Consider the following 16,791-nt stretch of genomic DNA (forward strand, 5'->3'; position numbering starts at 1 on the left):
AATCCACTCTTTATCCTTCTACTAGCCTTATTACATTGATTTCATGGTGAAGAGATATTCCATTGTACATAAGTACCACATCTTCTTTATCCATTGTTCTCTTTCCTGGGATATTTAAGGTGTACTGAAGTTGAGGTTCTTGTAAACAGAGTAGCCCTAAACTGTGGTGTGCTTGTGTCTTGTTGATTTTTAGACTTCCCTAGATATACTCCCATGATTGGAAGTGTCCTATGCTCTGTAGCTCTGTTTTTTAGATGATTTAGGAACCACCATACACTTCTCCAGAGTGGCTCTCGGCAGTTCACACACTGCCCATCAGCGTATAAAGGCTCCCTGTTCTCCATGGCCTGTCCTGCATTTCTGGTTTTTACAATTTTTTAGGATGGCCCTTTTGACCGGTGGGAAATGAGACTTCTTTGTTGTGCACATTTGCATTGCTTGCTTGCTTCGTTGCCCATAAAGTGCGTATGCGATTTTCCTGGATATAATCAGGAAAAAACGCATACGCCCTTTTGGGCCAACTGCATTATTGTCGAAATTCTGCCGCTTTTCATGTGCTTTAAAGACGAGTCCAATCTATCTCTTGAAATCTGTTTCTTGCAATTCTGTCTTGCATTCAGATCCTCTTCTTTGCCTTACCTCAACATATTTTTGGACGTTAGTTTTCATTTATAACTCTGCAGGTTTGTGAATTGCAGTGACCCTGAGCTCCATTTTTTAAGTTGCTCTTTTGTGAGCTGGCCTCAACCCACAGGATTGCTTCAGGCCCTATTTTGGCTCCGGCGAGGCGGGCTGAGCCTTTTTTCAATTCTTATTCTTAATGGGAAATTAGAGTGATATGTGCCCGTCCAAACCCCTACAACTATTCTCTCATTGGTTCCCCCTCTTCCCATTCATCCTCCTCACAATTTGCAAAATGTGTGAAACAGAAGTTGAAATGTGCTGATTCTCCAAGTGGGCAGATTCTAAGTAACGTGGCTGGAATGGTGAACAGGAGCACCAGGAGAGGATAAATGAGCTGCATTTTAGACACATCTCCCGATCACATGGTGTACAGTCCTCTGGGTTTTCCATGCATGTTTTAGCTGTAAGAAGATCCCTTGAACCTGCAGATTTGGGACCCATTGAATGGGTACCAGGTAGTATTACTTTAAAGGGTGTGCATTTCCTCACCCAACCTCACATTTCTCTTAGTGCAAACAGTTTCCAGCCTTATGTCTCATCCTGCTGTGGGTCTAGATGTGTTCAATCCATGTTGCATCACCGTCCCTGAGGAAAAGTTGTAAGAGGTTTTCTCTGTCTCTCTGTCGTTTATTTTTTTCAATTTATTACTATATTGGTTACAGCTGATTTTCAAAGCTCTGTTTCTTGCTGCTGTACATCCACTTGATTCACGTACAGAGAGACATCAGTAAATTCTTTTTCAGATTCTTACCAGTCGTATATATTCTTTTCCGGTGACTTGAGTGTGCTGAGTGCAGTTCTTTTAGCTACCGTGTAGGCCTTGTTGATTATCAGTTTGGTATTTGGAATGGTATCTTTGCTAATTTCAACCTCCTGGATGATGCCTCACCCCTCCCCACCTTTCCCGTTTAGCAGCCTTATGCGTGTTTTCTACATATTTGACTATGTTTTTGTTTTGTAATTTATTTCATGTGTAGCCATTTTGGATTCCACCTTTAAGTGATATCTTATGATATGTGTCTTTTTCTTTTTGAATTATGTCATTTAGAAAGATCATATGTAACTCCTCCGGAGTTGTTACAACTGGCCATATTTCATTGATTTCCAGGCTGAATAATATTCCACTCTACCTAAGTACCACATCTCTATCCATTTTTTCCCTCCAGAGACATTTAAGTTATATCTTAGTCGAGGATCTTTTAAACAGAGAGGGGGTAAACATTGGGGAGCCTGTGTCCTCTCAATTTTTGTTTTTCCCAAGATATACGCCCATGAGTGCAAGTGCCCTATGCTCTGTAGCTCATTTTTTAGATGCTTTAGTAAACACAATACACTTCTCCAGAATGGCCGTTGGCAATATACATTTCCACTATAAGTCTCACAGGGCTCCCTCTTCTCCTTGCCCTGTCCTGCATTTCTGTTGTTTACGCTTTATGAGGATGGCTCTTCTGACTGATGCGAAGTGATATCTTTTGTAGTATTGACTTCCAGTGCCCACCTGTTTGGTTGGCTAAAAAAGTGTATGCCCTTTTCTTGAATATATACAGAAAAAAACGCATACACCCTTTTTGGCCAACTGCAATGTTGGCAATGTTCAGCTCCTTTTCTTGTGCTTAATGGCGAGTCCTTTCTACCTCCTCAAATCCCTTTCCTGCCATTCTCCCTTGCTTACAAGTCCTTTTCTCTGACTTTCCTCAAGACATTTTTCAGTGATGGATATTTTCAACTCTGCAGTTTCATGAATTTTACTGCCCCTGAGTTCCATTGTTCAACTAGTGTTTATGGGAACTGGCCACAAAGCAGCGGGATTTCCTCAAGCCCTATACTGTTTCCATGGGCAATCCTAGCCTTTGGTCAGTTTGTCTTCCTGATTGGAAATTAGAGTGACATGTGCCTGTCTGAACACCTAGGACTTGTCTCTCATTGTTCCTCATCCTTCCGCTTCATCCTCTGGACAAATTCCAAACTGTACACAACAGGATGTTGACAGTGCTGACATCTCCAAGTGGGGAGACTGTTAGTAAAGACGCTGGAGGGGTGAACCCGAGCACCAGGAGATGAGGAGATGAGATGCCTTTTCCAAACTCTTCCCGATCAGACGGTATACCATCCTCTGGGTGTGACAGACATGTTTTAGCAGTAGGAAGAGTCCCATTCATGTAAGGAGAACACCAGGGCTTTTTCAAAATCAGTGTCTCCCCGAAACCCAAACTGGGGAATTTTTTAAGCTACGGCTACACATATGTTCATTAAGGGTCTTGGGAAGTAGGCAGAGTCCAAACTTTAGATGATTGAAGTCTTCAGGGTCAGAAGCACTCACCACCAGCTTCCCTTAGGTTACACTTTAACTGTCATTGATAGATGATGTCAATAAAAATATCTATTCTTTTTCAGATTATTTCCCCTTATAGCTTATTGCAAAATGTTGAGTGTAGTTCCCTGTGCTATACAGTAGTTCCTTGTTGATGATCTATTTTATACATGGCAGTGTGTATGTGTTAATCCCAAACTGTTAATTTATCCCTCCTCCCACCTTTCCCCTTTGGTAATAATAAATTATAAGATTTTATACTTCTCAGAAATGGGGGAGCTGAAAGAGAGGTATCATTTTCAATGGAAAAGCATTTAAAACAAGATTGAAGCTTTAACCAAGATTATTAGATGTACATCCTTGGAAAGAAATCACTTCGTTTCTCTAATATTGACCTGACAAATAAGACAAACCTTTTCACTGAACTTGCTTATAATAAAGTGATGGAAATATCAAATGGAAGTGTTAGAAACATCTTATTTTACCCGAGCCTTATACACTGTTCTATGTTAACTACAGTTTGGCTCACACATCTGTTCATTGAGGTTACAATAGTCTCAATTTCTGTTACTGATCCTCCAGAGCGGACCCCAACAAGTGTCCCCCTGCCCAGTGTCATTGGGGCCAACAGATCGAGACTGAGTTTGGTTCACAAGCAAAGGAAACTTTATATTTTGATCAGAGAATGGAGAGGTGAGAGCATGCACTACCCCGTGGGCTGTGGGCTGGGCTGCTGTGTAGAGATCCTGTCAGAGTCAGTGGGAGGGAGGGGGCGGAGCTCTCGAGGGCCGGGTTGGCTGCAGCTCAGGCTCTATATCGCAGAGTCTGCACTGGGCCCCAGGAGCTGAGGTGTCGTCCCAGCCATTCTGCACTAGGAAATCTGGTCTGAAGTGCTGGGTGTGGAACCTCTGCATGCGGGACCCTAGGAGCACATGAAATTAGACAAAGCACAAAGGATAAAAACGGTTAGACTTGACTTTATTGCCCAGATTCTATTTTTATCTCCCAGGGATTTTTAATGGGCTTTGCTGGGGACAAACCCCTCCTCTGCCTTTTGTCCCGTTCCTCATTCTTGGAGTGCTGAGGGTGCAGACCCTTCTTCTGTAACTGCTGAGTGCTGAGTTGGGAGCCCTCATACCCGGGGGAGAGGGTCAGAACTTCTCTCCAGCAGCCTCCAGGTGACGTTGATTGTCCCCAGGGCCCCTGCCTCCCTGCTCGTCCACCTGAGCACCAGCATTGGAAGTGATATAGATTCTAATGACCTTTAAGGGTCCAGGAAAGAGATGTGCAGAGACGCTGTGGGGGCCGGTTTCACCCCGCCCCACATTTGTTCGGCCACCTTAGGCTGACCGTTTCTGCCAGCCTAGATGCTCTGACCAGTAGTCTGCGCTTTCTTCAATTAGGCCCCTGAATTAACGTACAAACAGCACCAGTGTCTGAGCCCTGCCCGCTCAACTCCCAGACAGTCCAGGGTCAGTGGTGATCAAGGACCATGATGGCCACTGAGTCAACAGCCTTTTGAAGTAAACAGGAGTCCAGCCAGTCTCATTGGCCACCATCATCACGGTGTCTGTAGGCTTTTCTATGGTGACAGTGTGATATACGGTTCCCCCGCCAAGATTATTAGCTCCCCTCTGGGTGCAGTAAGTCCTGCAAGCAGTAGTCTACTCTTTTGGGACACACTCTTGTTGTTTTATGAGAGAAACTCCAGGTCAAGTGATGTTCACATGAGTCGTCATGGTGCCCTGTTGCCCCCGGTTATCTCTCTGGATGTTGGAGTTGGAAGGCCTCCTCACTCGAGGTTGGTGTGCCCACAGAGCGAACCCTGCAACTTCAGAGCATGGTTGGTGGTTAGGATCACCATGTGGGGTCCTTTTCCCTTAGGAGGGAGGTGGCCTTTGGGGCTGCTGATTTCCAGGTTTTTAGATACCGCCAGTATCTTGGCCAGATGTGGCAGTGGGCCAAGCCCCTTGGTGCCCGTAGTTTATCCTACCTGGATGGCATTCTTGCATTGTTCCATTTCAAGTGGTCCCAGTTTTTGCACTAATTCTCCAATGGCGATTCACCTTTCACCGGGAATGTAAAGGTCAAAGGGTTTAGCTAAATTAGGGAGTTCCAGGGCAAGGGTCTGAATTGACTGCTCTTTCCATTCTTGAAAGGCCACTTCTGGATTCTATTCAAAAGGATCATCATCTTTTCCTTTCAGTGTTTCATATAGAGGCCCAGCTAGTAGACTGTAGTTAGGGATCCAGAAGCAGCAAACCCTGGCCTCCCCAGGAACCCCTAAGCTGTCTTCTAGTTTTAGAAAGGGGTAAGGCTGAAAATGGTTTCTTTCCTTTCCTGGGATGGGCTTCTCCGACCTTCTGTGAGAATGAAGCCCAGGCAGGTCACCGCAGTCTGTGATATTTGAGCTTTTTCTTGGACAACTTCTATCCTTTATTGGCTTGGTAGTTCAGAGGCCTCCTTAGTAGGGCTGGCGATCAGAATGTCGTCTGCGTACTGAAGGAGGGTTTCCTTTTCCAGAGGTAGAACTTTTAAGTCTTTAGCTAAGCTTTCCCCAAAGATGGTGTGGGAATTTTTGCACCCTTGGGGCAAGACGGCCCGGAAGTATTGTTTTAGTTGTATGTTGAGTCCTGCCACTCACAAGCCAAAATTTCTTGTGACTCTGGGACTAATGGAATACAAAAGAAGGCATCATTGAAGACTAATACAGAATACCATGTCCTGGTGGTTGGTAGAATGACCAGCAGGGTGTAGGAATTAGGAGCAGTTGGAGGTATATCCTCGGTGGCTTCACTGACTGTCCTGACATCCTTTACCAGGTCCCCAGCAGCCCATGGGGCTCTCGTGGTCAGACCAATCCCAGAATATGGAGCTCACCTGGGCAGGTACCCCACCCCCACCCCAGCCCACGGGGCTCTCGTGGTCAGGCCCCTCCCAGGATACAGAGCTACCCTTGCAGGTACCGTGGCAGGGCTGGGCACACAGGAACCGTGCACATAGCCCTCATTGCAGAGCACCCCCAGCTCACCTGTCACTCAGAGCTGACACAGAGCACCTCAGAACAGGACTGGAACTAACAAACAGCAGCTGTGACAGGTCTGTGACCCTGGGCATCACTCTGTGCGGCCTCCCTCCACCTGGTCTTCCAGAGACTTCCACTGCACCCGGGGCACCAGGCCTCTGTCTCCAACCACCACCCACCCCTCCTCTCCCTGACTCCTGGGTTCCTCTCATTAGGAGAGGGTTTTCTTGAAGTTGTCTCCCACTCATGGGCCAGATAAAATGATTAGAAAACAAGCCAAAGCTGCAGCCCCTTGTCTATCCTGACTCTCAGGAGCCCACACCTGTTCCTTGGACCTGGCCGGTTCAGCAAGTTCCATTTTCTGCAACTGTGAGCCCCTGAGGGGTGATGATTGGCTGACCTGGGCAGCCTTACCGTGCCGGCCAGCCCTCCCCAGGTGTGCCTGGGTTGAGATCAATATAAATACCACTCCAGGCAGCAAGAGGCCCTGCAGCCGTGCCTGACGCCATTTTCTCTGCCCTGTCAGCAGTCTCGGGGCTGGGCTGGTGGGAGGGAGTGAGAGGCCACGGCTTTGTGGGTGGCCCAGTGTGAGTGGGGCTCTGCTGGACTTTCTGCAGCAGTTGCCAGGCTGCCACCTGCTAAAGAAGAGGATGTGTCACCTATACCTGCTGCTGGAATTTCTCCCTGGGCAGAGGTGAGGAAGGAAAAAAGCAGTGGGGGCAGGGACAGGACGGGTATCTCAGGCAGGGAAATGGAAATCTTCCAGAAGAGCACCCAGGGCCAGGACCATCCTGGCTGGCCTGCAGGCACCAAGTCGGCTGGCATGCTGTCACTCGTGTGGCTCTATGGCCCTTCCTCTAGGCTTTCAAGTCCTTGTATATATTCAGGTGTTTTACCTGGGACGGGTGGGAATAGTTCAGCAGCAACTGGCCTGGGGCTCAGCTCACGTTTACTCACAGATGCCTCGGCACGGTGCCCCAGCTTTGCAATGAGGATGCTTGTTGCGTGGGGGCTGCTGGCTGAATGGGAGACGATTCCCCACCACTGACCAACTTCAGAATTGTTTACAACTGGAGCAAGTGCCCTGATACGGTTTTCCTCTGTGGAACTGGTGGGTTCTGTGTTTTTTTTCTCTTTTTCGTTTTTGGTTCAAGGTAGATTTTATTCCTCTTTTTTGTATTTACAGATATAAGCATGGAAATAATTTATTCATATAAATACATGTATGTGAAGGGAATAATTGTTTTTCCTGTTTTATTTTTTAAATTTTATTTCTTTTTAATTTTGAATTTTATTTTATATTTTTATACAGCAGGTTCTTATTGGTTATCTATTTTATACATATAAATGTATACATGCCAATCCCAGTCTCTCAACTCCTCCCACCACCACCACCCCAACAGCTTTCCACCCTTGTTGTCCATACGTTTGTTGTCTACATGTGTTGCTCTATTTATGCCTTGCAAAATGGTTAACCTGTACAGTTTTTCTAGGTTCCACATATATGCATGAATATACAAGATTTGTTTTTCTCTTTCTGACTTACTTCAGTCTGTATGACACTCTCTAGATCCATCGACGTCTTGACAAATGACCCAATTTCATTCCTTTTCATGGCTTAGTAATATTGCATTTTATATATGTACCACAGCTTTATGCATTCGTCTGTCTGTGGGCATTTAGGTTGCTTCCATTACCTCGATATTGTAAAGAGTGAGGCAATGAACATTGCGGTGAATGTCTCTTTTTGATTTATGGTTTTGTCTGGGTATATGTCCAGAACTGGATTTGCTGTATCATATGGTAATTCTACTGTTAGTTTCTTAAGAAACTCCATATTGTTCTCCATAGTGACTGTATCAATTTATATTCCCAACAATAGTGGAAGAGGGTTCCTTTTCTCCACACCCTTTCCAGCATTTTTTGTTTGTAGATTTTCTGATGATGCCCATTCTACCAGGTGTGAGGTGATACATCATTGTTGAGTCCATTTCCTTGAGCAAGGGTTAGGTCTTGTCTATTACATATTTAGCTTATGGAACGGTATCTGTGCTAATTTGAAACTCTGGTTTTATGCAGCACCCCAACTCACCTTCCCCCTTAAGCAAGCATAAGTTGGTTTTCTAAACATGAGATCCTGTTCTGTTTTGTAATTCAGTTCATGTGTAGCCAAGTTCTCATTCCATGTATTAGTGGTAACTTATGATGTTTCTTTTTCTGTGTGACATTTTTCACTTAGAATCACCATGCCTCAATGCACTCATTATGCTGGTACGGGCCTGGTGACATAGTTTTCATTGCTGAGAGGTATTCTGTTGTACGTAAGTACCGCAACTTCTTTATCCATTATTTGCTCTCTGGCATATTTAACTTGTGCTGCACAAGAGGTTCCTGTAAACAGAGCCATCCCAAATTTTGGGGTGGCTCTGTCTTTTTGATTTTAATTTCCCTAAGCTATAGGACCATAAGTGGAAGTGCCCTAGGCTCTGTTGCTTTGTTTTTTAGATGTTTCAGGAAACACCATACACTTCTCCCCAGTGGCTGTTGGCAATTTACATCCCGCCCATCAGCATAACAAGGAACCCAGTTCTCCATGGCCTGTCCTGCCTTTCTGGATTTTACACTTTTTTCAGATGGCCCTTTTGACTGGGGGGAAGTGAGACTTCATTGTAGTGCAGATATCCTTTGCAAACTTGCTTGGTTGGCCAAAAAGGGCGTATGCGTCTTTTCCTGAATATATTCAGGAAAAAAAGCATACGCCCTTTTTGGCCAAGTGCATCATTGTCGACGTTCTGCCTCTTTTCCTATGCTTTAAATGCAATTCCAGTCTACCTCATGATCGTTTGCCTGCAATTCTGCCCCACTTTCAAGTCCTCTTGGCAGCCTTACTTCAATATATTTTTGGACGATAGCTGTCATTTATAACTCTGCAGGTTTGTGAATTACAGTGCCCCTGAGCTCCTTTCTTCAACTCGCTTTCTTGTGAGCTGGCCGCAACACCGCAGGATTGCTTCAGGCACTAATCTGGTTCCGGCACGGCACGCTGAGCCTTTGGTTAATTCCTCTTTCTGGTGGGAAATGAGAGTTAAATTTGCCCGTCCAGACACCTCCAGCTAGTCTCTCATTGGTTCTCCCTATTCCTGTTCATCTTCCGCAGAAATTGCAAACTGGGCCAAAGAGGAGGTTAAAGGCACTGACTCTCCAAGTCGGGAGAGTGTTAGTAAAGCGACTGGAATGTTGTACCCGAGTACCAGGGGACGAGAACTGAGACATATAGAACACGTCTACCGATCACACGGTTGATCATACTCTGGGTTCCCCATGCATGTTTTAGCTGAAGGAAGAATCCCTTAAACCTGGAGAGTTGAGACCCGTGGAATGGGTACCATGCAATATGACTTCAAAGGGTCTTCATTTGCTCACCGAACCTCTCCAATCCTATCACTGCTACGTTTATGACCCTGTACACACGCTTGATTCTCTTTCGGAGACATAGCGATCCATAGGTTTTAAGATACTTAGTAGTCAGGTACATTCTTAGGCGTTTAATATGGGGTGTTGAGTCCATTTCATTGAGCAAGGAGTAGCTCTTCTCTATTCCATATTTGGCTTAAGGAACTTTATCTGTGCTCATTTCAATCTCTGGTTTTATGCAGCACCCCAACTCACCTTTCCCCTTAAGCAAGCATAAGTTGGTTTTCTAAATTTGAGACCCTGTTCTGTTTTGTAATCCAGTTCCTGTGTAGCCAAGTTTACATTCCGTGTATTAGTGATATCTTATGATGTTTCTTTTTCTGTGTGACTTATTTCAGTTAGAATCATCATACCTGTATCCACTCATTTTCTGCTACAGGCCTGATGACATAGATTTCATTGCTGAGTAATATTGCATTGTACGTAAGTACCACAACTTCTTTATGCATTTTTCACTTTCTGCGATATTGAACTTGTCCCGTAAGCGAGGTTCTTGTAAACAGAGCCGTCCCAAACTTTGGGGTGGCTGTGTCTTTTTGATTTTAATATCCCTAAGCTATAGGACCATAAGTGGAAGTGCCCTAGGCTCTGTTGCTTTGTTTTTTAGATGTTTCAGGAAACACCATACACTACTCCCCAGTGGCTGTTGGCAATTTACATCCCGCCCATCAGCATAACAAGGCTCCCAGTTCTCCATGACCTGTCCTGCCTTTCTGGATTTTAAACTTTTTTCAGATGGCCCTTTTGACCGGGGGGAAGTGAGACTTCATTGTAGTGCAGATATCCTTTGCAAACTTGCTTGGTTGGCTAAAAAGCGCATATGCGTTTTTTCCTGAATATATTCAGGAAAAAACGCATACGTCCTTTTTGGCCAAGTGCATCATTGTCGACGTTCTGCCTCTTTTCCTATGCTTTAAATGCAATTCTAGTCTACCTCCTGAAATCGGTTTCCTGCAATTCTGCCCCACTTTCAAGTCCTCTTGGCAGCCTTACTTCAGTATATTTTTGGAGGATAGCTGTCATTTATAACTCTGCAGGTTTGTGAATTACAATGCCCCTGAGCTCCCTTCTTCAACTCGCTTTCTTGTGAGCTGGCCGCAACACAGCAGGATTGCTTCAGGCCTTAATCTGGTTCTGGCACGGCACGCTGAGCCTTTGATTAATTCCTCTTCCTCGTGGGAAATGAGAGTTAAATTTGCCCGTCCAGACACCTCCAGCTAGTCTCTCATTGGTCCTCCCTATTCCTGTCAATCTCACGCAGAAATTGCAAACTGGGCCTAAAAGGAGGTTAAAGGCACTGACTCTCCAAGTTGGGAGAGTGTTAGTAAAGCGTCTGGAATGTTGCACCCGACCACCAGGGGACGAGAACTGAGACATATTGGAACACGTCGCCCGATCACATGGTTGATCATACTCTGGGTTCCACATGCGTGTTTTAGCTGAAGGAAGAATCCCTTAAACCTGGAGAGTTGAGACCCGTGGAATGGGTACCATACAATATGACTTCAAAGGGTCTTCATTGGCTCACCGAACCTCTCCAATCCTATCACTGCTGCGTTTATGCCCCTGTACACACGCTTGTTTCTCTTTCGGAGACATAGCAATCCATAGGTTTTAAGATACTTACTAGTCAGGTACATTCGTAGGCGTTTAATATGGGGTGTTGGGTCCATCTCGTTGAGCAAGGAGTAGCTCTTGTCTATTCCATATTTGGCTTAAGGAACTTTATCTGTGCTCATTTCAATCTCTGGTTTTATGCAGCACCCCAACTCACCTTTCCCCTTAAGCAAGCATGAGTTGGTTTTCTACATTTGAGACCCTGTTCTGTTTTGTAATCCAGTTCCTGTGTAGCCAAGTTTACATTCCGTGTATTAGTGATATCTTATGATGTTTCTTTTTCTGTGTGACTTATTTCAGTTAGAATCATCATACCTGAATCCACTCATTTTGCTGCTACGGGCCTGATGACATAGATTTCATTGCTGAGTGATATTGCATTGTACGTAAGTACCACAACTTCTTTATCCATTTTTCACTTTCTGCGATATTGAACTTGTACCGTAAACGAGGTTCTTGTAAACAGAGCCGTCCCAAACTTTGGGGTGGCTGTGTCTTTTTGATTTTAATTTCCCTAAGCTATAGGACCATAAGTGGAAGTGCCCTAGGCTCTGTTGGTTTGTTTTTTAGATGTTTCAGGAAACACCATACACTTCTCCCCATTGGCTGTGGGCAATTTACATCCCGCCCATCAGCATAACAAGGCTCCCAGTTCTCCATGGCCTGTCCTGCCTTTCTGGATTTTACACTTTTTTCAGATGGGCCTTTGACGGGGGGAAGTGAGACTTCATTGTAGTGCAGATTTCCTTTGCAAGCTTGCTTGGTTGGCCAAAAAGGGCGTATGCGTTTTTTCCTGAATATATTCAGGAAAAAACGCATACGCCCTTTTTGGCCAAGTGCATCATTGTGGACGTTCTGCCTCTTTTCCTATACTTTAAATGCAATTCCAGTTTACCTCCTGAAATCGGTTTCCTGCAATTCTGCCCCGCTATCAAGTCTGCTTGACAGCCTTACTTCCGTATATTTTTGGACGATAGCTGTCATTTATAACTCTGCAGGTTTGTGAATTACAGTGCCCCTGAGCTCCTTTCTTCAACTCGCTTTCTTGTGAGCTGGCCGCAACACCGCAGGATTGCTTCAGGCCCTAATCTGGTTCCGGCACGGCACGCTGAGCCGTCGGTTATTTCCTCTTCCTGGTGGGAAATGAGAGTTAAATTTGCCCGTCCAGACACCTCCAGCTAGTCTCTCATCGGTTCTCCCTATTCCTGTTCATCTTCTGCAGAAATTGCAAACTGGGCCAAACAGGAGGTTAAAGGCACTGACTCTCCAAGTCGGGAGAGTGTTAGTAAAGCGTCTGGAATGTTGCACCCGAGTACCAGGGGATGAGAACTGAGATATATTGGAACACGTCTCCTGATCACATGGTTGATCATACTCTGGGTTCCACAAGCATGTTTTAGCCTAAGGAAGAATCCCTTAAACCTGGAGAGTTGAGACCTGTGGAATGGGTACCATGCAATATGACTTCAAAGGGTCTTCATTTGCTCACCGAACCTCTCCAGTCCTATCACTGCTGCGTTTATGCGCCTGTACACATGCTTGATTCTCTTTCGGAGACATAGCAATCCATAGGTTTTAAGATACTTACTAGTCAGGTACATTATTAGGCGTTTAATATGGGGTTTTGAGTCCATTTCGTTGAGCAAGGAGTAGCTCTTGTCTATTACATATTTGTCTTAAGGAACTTTATCTGTGCTCATTTCAATCTCTGGTTTTATGCAGCACCCCAACTCACCTTTCCCCTTAAGCAAGCATAAGTTGGTTTTCTACATTTGAGACCCTGTTCTGTTTTGTAATTCAGTTCCTGTGTAGCCAAGATTACATTCCGTGTATTAGTGATATCTTATGATGTTTCTTTTTCTGTGTGACTTATTTCAGTTAGAATCATCACACCTGAATCCACTCATTATGCTGCTACGGGCCTGATGACATAGATTTCATTGCTGAGTGATATTGCTTTGTACGTAAGTACCACAATTTCTTTATCCATTTTTCCCTTTCTGCGATATTGAACTTGTACCGTAAACGAGGTTCTTGTGAACAGAGCTGTCCCAAAGTTTGGGGTGGCTGTGTCTTTTTGATTTTAATTTCCCTAAGCTTTAGGACCATAAGTGGAAGTGCCCTAGGCTCTGTTGCTTTGTTTTTTAGATGTTTCAGGAAACACCATACACTTCTCCCGAGTGGCTGTTGGCAATTTACATCCGCCCATCAGCATAACAAGGCTCCCAGTTCTCCATGGCTTGTCCTTCCATTCTGGATTTTACACTTTTTTCAGATGGCCCTTTTCACCGGGGGGAAGTGAGACTACATTGTAGGGCAGATTTCCTTTGCAAGCTTGCTTGGTTGGCCAAAAAGTGCGTATGCGTTTTTCCCGGAAAAAACTCATACGCACTTTTTGGCCAAGTGCATCATTGTCAACGTTCTGCCTCTTTTCCTATGCTTTAAATGCAATTCCAGTCTACCTCTTGCAATCGGTTTATTGCAGTTCTGCCCCGCTTTCAAGTCCTCTTGGCAGCCTTACTTCAGTATATTTTTGGACGATAGCTGTCATTTATAACTCTGCAGGTTTGTGAATTACGGTGCCGCTGAGCTCCTTTCTTCAACTCGTTTTCTTGTGAGCTGGCCTCAACACCGCAGGATTGCTTCAGGCCCTAATCTGGTTCCGGCAAGGCAGGCTAATCCTTTGGTTAATTCCTATTCCTGGTGGGAAATGATAGTTAAAATTGCCCGTCCAGACACCTCCAGCTAGTCTCTCATTGGTTCTCCCTATTCCTGTTCATCTTTCGCAGAAATTGCAAACTGGGCCAAACAGGAGGTTAAAGGCACTGACTCTCCAAGTCGGGAGAGTGTTAGAAAAGCGTCTGGAATATTGCACCCGAGTACCAGGGGACGAGAACTGAGACATATTGGAACACGTCTCCCGATCACACGGTTGATCATACTCTGGGTTCCACATGCATGATTTAGCTGAAGGAAGAATCCCTTAAACCTGGAGAGTTGAGACCCGTGGAATGGGTACCATGCAATATGACTTCAAAGGGTCTTCATTTGCTCACCGAACCTCTCCAATCCTATCACTGCTGCATTTATGCCCCTGTACACACGCTTGATTCTCTTTCAGAGACAGAGCGATCCATAGGTTTTAAGATACTTACTAGTCAGGTACATTCTTAGGCGTTTAATATGGGGTGTTGAGTCCATTTCATTGAGCAAGGAGTAGCTCTTGTCTATTACATATTTGGCTTAAGGAACTTTATCTGTGCTCATTTCAATCTGTGGTTTTATGCAGCACCCCAACTCACCTTTCCCCTTAAGCAAGCATAAGTTGGTTTTGTAAATTTGAGACCCTGTTCTGTTTTGTAATCCAGTTCCTCTGTAGCCAAGTTTACAATCCGTGTATTAGTGATATCTTATGATGTTTCTTTTTCTTGTGACTTATTTCAGTTAGAATCATCATACCTGAATCCACTCATTATGCTGCTACGGGCCTGATGACATAGATTTCATTGCTGAGTGATATTGCATTGTACGTAAGTACCACAACTTCTTTATCCATTTTTCACTTTTTGCGATATTGAACTTGTCCCGTAAATGAGGTTCTTGTAAACAGAGCCATCCCAAACTTTGGGGTGGCTGGGTCTTTTTGATTTTAATTTCCCTAAGCTATAGGACCATAAGTGGAAGTGCCCTAGGCTCTGTTGCTTTGTTTTTTAGATGTTTCAGGAAACACCATACACATCTCCCGAGTGGCTGTTGGAAATTTACATCCCGCCCATCAGCATAACAAGGCTCCCAGTTCTCCATGGCCTGTCCTGCCTTTCTGGATTTTACACTTTTTTCAGATGGCCCTTTTGACCGGGGGGAAGTGAGACTTCATTGTAATGCAGATTTCCTTTGCAAGCTTGCTTGGTTGGCCAAAAAGGGCGTATGCGTTTTTTCCTGAATATATTCAGAAAAAAACGCATACGCCCTTTTTGGCGAAGTGCATCATTGTTGACGTTCTGCCTCTTTTCCTATGCTTTAAATTCAATTCCAGTCTACCTCCTGAAATCGGTTTCCTGCAATTCTGCCCCACTTTCAACTCCTCTTGGAAGCCTTACTTCAGTATATTTTTGGACGATAGCTGTCATTTATAACTCTGCAGGTTTGTGAATTACAGTGCCCCTGAGCTCCTTTCTTCAACTCGCTTTCTTGTGAGCTGGCCGCAACACTGCAGCATTGCTTCAGGCCCTAATCTGATTCCGGCATGGCACGCTGAGCCTTTGGTTAATTCCTCTTCCTGGTGGGAAATGAGAGTTAAATTTCGCCGTCCAGACACCTCCAGCTAGTCTCTCATTGTTTCTCCCTATTCCTGTTCATCTTCCGCAGAAATTGCAAACTGGGCCAAACAGGAGGTTAAAGGCACTGACTCTCCAAGTCGGGAGAGTGTTAGAAAAGTGTCTGGAATGTTGCACCTGAGTACCAGGGGACGAGAACTGAGACATATTGGAACACGTCCCGATCACACGGTTGATCATACTCTGGGTTCCACATGCATGATTTAGCTGAAGGAAGAATCCCTTAAACCTGGAGAGTTGAGACCCGTGGAATGGGTACCATGCAATATGACTTCAAAGGGTCTTCATTTGCTCACCGAACCTCTCCAATCCTATCACTGCTGCGTTTATGCCCCTGTAAACACGCTTGATTCTCTTTTGGAGACATAGCAATCCATAGGTTTTAAGATACTTACTAGTCAGGTACATTCTTAGGCATTTAATATGGGGTGTTGAGTCCATTTCGTTGAGCAAGGAGTAGCTCTTGTCTATTCCATATTTGGCTGAAGGAACTTTATCTGTGCTCATTTCAATCTCTGGTTTTATGCAGCACCCCAACTCACCTTTCCCATTAAGCAAGCATAAGTTGGTTTTCTAAATTTGAGAGCCTGTTCTCTTTCGTAATCCAGTTCCTGTGTAGCCAAGTTTACATTCCGTGTATTAGTGATATCTTATGATGTTTCTTTTTCTGTGTGACTTATTTCAGTTAGAATCATCATACCTGAATCCACTCATTATGCTGCTACGGGCCTGATGACATAGATTTCATTGCTGAGTGATATTGCATTGTACGTAAGTACCACAACTTCTTTATCCATTTTTCACTTTCTGCGATATTGAACTTGTTCCGTAAAAGAGTTTCTTGTAAACAGAGCCGTCCCAAACTTTGGGGTGGCTGTGTCTTTTTGATTTTAATTTCCCTAAGCTATAGGACCGTAAGTGGAAGTGCCCTAGGCTCTGTTGCTTTGTTTTTTAGATGTTTCAGGAAACACCATACACTTATCCTGAGTCGCTGTTGGCAATTTACATCCCGCCCATCAGCATAACAAGGCTCCGAGTTCTCCATGGCCTGTCCTGCCTTTCTGGATTTTACACTTTTTTCAGATGGCCCTTTTGACCGGGGGGAAGTGAGACTTCATTGTAGTGCAGATTTCCTTTGCAAGCTTGCTTGGTTGGCCAAAAATTGCGTATGCGTTTTTTCCTGAATATATTCAGGAAAAAACGCATACGCCCTTTTTGGCCAAGTGCATGATTGTCAACGTTCTGCCTCTTTTCCTATGCTTTAAATGCAATTCCAGTCTACCTCCTGAAATCGGTTTCCTGCAATTCTGCCCCACTTTCAAGTCCTCTTGGCAGCCTTACTT

The 16,791-nt window shown here is 44.7% G+C and overlaps 1 long non-coding RNA gene across 2 annotated transcripts in view; it reads left to right on the top strand.

Moving 5' to 3' along the window:
- The window catches only part of LOC125965177 (uncharacterized), a 1,265,679-nt gene that overhangs the window by 427,120 nt on the left and 821,768 nt on the right, over positions 1 to 16,791 (top strand). The window lies entirely within an intron of this gene.

Source organism: Orcinus orca, chromosome 8, assembly GCF_937001465.1.
Source record: "Orcinus orca chromosome 8, mOrcOrc1.1, whole genome shotgun sequence".
Classification (NCBI taxonomy): domain Eukaryota; kingdom Metazoa; phylum Chordata; class Mammalia; order Artiodactyla; family Delphinidae; genus Orcinus; species Orcinus orca.